This window comes from Aptenodytes forsteri, unplaced genomic scaffold, assembly GCF_000699145.1.
Source record: "Aptenodytes forsteri isolate BGI_AS27 unplaced genomic scaffold, ASM69914v1 Scaffold563, whole genome shotgun sequence".
NCBI classification, from domain to species: Eukaryota; Metazoa; Chordata; class Aves; order Sphenisciformes; family Spheniscidae; genus Aptenodytes; species Aptenodytes forsteri.
Genome location: NW_008795318.1, coordinates 450,883 through 454,550, shown reverse-complemented (window position 1 = coordinate 454,550; position 3,668 = coordinate 450,883). Strand labels below are relative to the sequence as shown.

General features: G+C 58.2%; 2 non-coding genes across 2 annotated transcripts; both read right to left on the bottom strand.

The window, feature by feature from the left end:
• Positions 1–128: 128 nt before the first annotated feature.
• Positions 129–201, bottom strand: TRNAR-UCG. Its single transcript has one exon. It is a non-coding gene; the product is annotated as a tRNA-Arg (tRNA).
• A 3,316-nt stretch (positions 202–3,517) lies between these two features.
• Positions 3,518–3,590, bottom strand: TRNAR-CCU. The gene has a single exon. It is a non-coding gene; the product is annotated as a tRNA-Arg (tRNA).
• Between the last annotated feature and the right edge of the window lie 78 nt (positions 3,591–3,668).

Below are 3,668 nucleotides of genomic sequence, written 5' to 3'. Positions count from 1 at the left end.
TTCCCTCAAAATTTCCCCCCCTGATCCCGCCGGGGATGCTCGCAGCCCACGCGGTATTGATCGCTGGACCCCCAGGTGGGGAGAGAAGTGGAAATTAAACGACTTGAGGATCTCTCGTGGCTTTAAAACAACCACGAAGGGACTCGAACCCTCAATCTTCTGATCCGAAGTCAGACGCCTTATCCATTAGGCCACGTGGTCCCCCATAACTCTGCTCTGGGGACAGTGACACACATTGGTGGGGTCCCGGGGGTGTCCCTGCCACCCCCTCTGCATCACCCACACTCCTATCCGTCCTGGGATTGCAGCTGATCCTCCTGGCCCAATGCTGGCGATGGGGGTGAGTGGGCGAGGGGTTCCTCCCCCCATGGGACCCCACGTGCCAGCAGGTCATCGTAGACACCCCCCAGCCTCACTTTACCCTGTGTGTGCTGATGGAGAGCATGCTGTGCAGGAATCCTGCAGGCCAGAGTGGCGACATTCCCCTCCTGCCACCAGCTTCGCTGCCCACTGCTCAAGCCACGCTTCTGAGGATGCCAGCAACTCGGAACACAAATGCAACCTAAAATGCAAAGAGCAGACACCATCCAGGAGACACCCGCACCCCCCTGACGCAGAGCAACTGGGGTCACCCTCCCCCTCCAGCTGCCAGGGATACACGAGTCCAGGCCTTCCCTGCCACGGCCCCACGGAAAGGCAAAGCCAAGACCGTCACATCCAGCCAAGGCTGTGTATGAGCCTTAAGCAGGAGGGAAGGAGTGTTTGACTCCCAGGGTCAGGCATCGCTGGTGAAGGAAGAAGGACTGGGACAGCCGGGACCCTGGAGACAACTCGTTCTTTCCCATGACAGCATTCAGCGTGGTAGTCACCGTGTCAATGAGCTGCCGGTGACGGGCACCTGCTGTAACGTAGCTCCACTACAGCACAACGGTGTGATGCAATGAGAAACACCACAGGCCTTGTTAAGCTCCTGTTCATTATCAGTAACACCTCCTGTGTTCTCCTCCTGGTGCAGCTTTGCTTCTCCCCAAACCCTGCGTTTCTCATCTAATCCTAAAAAAGAGTTTCCCAAAGCTGGATGCAGGGCAGGGAGGTATTTTAACCTCTTCCGCGGCCACGGGAGGTTTTGGGGACATGGTGGTTCCCGGGGTACGTTCAGCTCAGCTTCAGCCAACGTGTCTTTTCCGATGCGTCCCTCAAACGAAAGCTGACCAGAGATGTGCTGGAGAGAAAGGGCTGCACGAGAAGAGCGCTTGTGCTCTGCGGGTGTGCAAAGCTTCCCAGTACGGCGGGCAGCAGCAGCCGGCAGATGAAGTGGCGCACGCAGCAGCTGCCCCAGCTCCATCCACCCACGGCCCCCTCGAGAGCTCGCCAAAGCGTGGGGAGTATGGGGGGTGTAGGGTGCAAATCCCAGCGGTGTCGGAGTGGGAGAGGCCGGTGTGATGGGGGGGCGCGGGCGGGCAGCGCTGTGTCAGATGTGCGGTGGGGATGGCATGGCCAAGCGGGTCTGGTGCCCGACTGCAGAGCGGGGGTCGAGGGTCCGAGCCCCCCCATGGCTGAGTATCCCTTGGTCCTGGGGTCTCACTCCAGGGTGCAGGCAGGGCTCCTTGTTGCTGGCAGCGGTTGCCTGCTCTCACCCAGCACCAGGGGATCTGCAGCCCTGAGAAAGCCTCATGTCACTGTGGTATTTCTCCCTGGGGCTGTTTTCTTCCCTCTCTGCACCCTGGTCCTCGCCCACCAGCCAGCAAAGACGCTCCTGCTCAGGAGGAGCAGCACAGGTTCAGCCTTCTGCTGCCTGAGACTTAGTGCTCCCGAGGCAGGAGAGGAGAGAAACAGCAGGAACAAAACCTGAGAAACAGCAGGAACAAAACCCGGTGCCGCCCAAGCAAGGCCATCACTGATGGAAGTCCCTCAGACCACGCAGTGAACCAGCCCAGGCCCCTCGCGATGCTGCCACCAGGACATCCCAGCGGGACTGCGGGTACAGCATCTCCAGGAGATGCAAAGAAAACGTGGCCCAAAGGAAGCCAAGTGATCATCTTGTTCCTGAAACAAAAGCCCCCAAGAGCCACCTGATGCTATCCCAACTTGTAAGGATGCTAAAAAATGTGCTCTCACCATGCTTTCAACCACAGCCCTGAAGCTGGTCACCCAAAGAGGTGGAAGCCAACTGGTCTCAAGTAATACCAGCCTGGAGACACCCCTTTAGTGCCTTTCCCTGGCTCACAAAGCAGGCAGGGTTTGCTGAACGGCACAGGAACCTGCAGCTTGGCTGCCTGGGGCTGCCAGCGGTCCAGCGCCCAGGGCTTCAGCAGGTTTGCGGCTCTCCAGGCAGCAGCCATTTCCTCCCACACCTAACAGAGAAAAATTACTTAGAAAGAAACTTCACTTTAGGTTTTACTAGTGTGATATCACCCTGATCGCAGCTGCCTTTTAAAATCCATTAACTCCATAGGAAAAGATCCTCCAAGCAGCTTTTTAATGCAACAAATCTGAGAGGGCATTATCCGAAAGGCACTTACGTGGAGGACTCTGGTCCCAGGGCAGCACAGCCAAACTGCACAACCCCCAACCACCAGCCCCTCACGGAGATGTGGTTTCTGGCGGAGGCGTAAAGCTTTCTTCCCATTAGAGCTTGTCCTGCTCCGGGAAGAGGGTTGCATGACATCTGCAAGGTAGTCATCCCCCAGCATCAGTCAGCTTTTTGTTGGGGGTCAGATGCAGCTGATGATACAGGGAACACCTGGAGCAGGTAAAAATGCAGCTGAAATTCCCTGCTCAGCCCTGACCCAACACAGACCCAGCTCTGCCCAGACAAGGCTAAAAAAACAGCTTTAACTGCTCTGCTTTTGCACCTTCTGGGACACCTTGAAAGGTGTCCATGCTCCACGCGGATGGGGCAGAGCCAGTGATGGATGCGCTCTCACCTCCAAAAACCATCCTTCCATTAACAGGTCCCAAGGCAAAAGCTGATTGTTACTCCCTCGGCAACAGCCTCACTTAGGCACTCGGCACGCAGGACCGCACAACCAGCCAGACAAAGCATCTGCCTTTGCACCGAAGCCTGGGGCAGTTTGTAGCTGCCCTTTTTCATGAGATCTGAATTGGGACCGCTGGCCAGGAGCAGAGCACCACATCGTCCCAACAGCATTGTGTACAGCCTGTGTACAGCAGCTGTTGGCACAGTGAGAAAGCCTGGAGCTGCCACAGGGACCTCGCTGCCCCAAAACGCCTGTCACGGCCCACCCCAACCTCCCGCTTCAGTCTCCCCCTCTCAAGCTCTGTCTCCAGCGGCTGCGCTCACTTACACACATTCAGCAGCGCTGTTTTATTTGCACTTCTGGGTTCTCCCGTTGCATTAATCTCCTTAATTGACATCTGCAACTGGGGATGGGAAGCGTCTTCCCACCAACCAGCCAAAGCCGCCGTCCACCGGGCAGCAGCAGCAGGAGGCCCGGCAGCACTAAAACGGGGAGAAGGAGCAGGGAAACGGGGTTGGCAGCGGCAAAAGGGGGCTCACCCCAGATGGGCCTCGCACCCACAACCCCTGGCTTAGGAGGCCAGTGCCTTATCCATTAGGCCACTGGGGCTGCGCGAGGCACCTCGCCCGGCCCGCGGGAACGGCCCCGACCCCGGCGCCCCCCCGCCGCGCGGGACCCCGTGCCGCG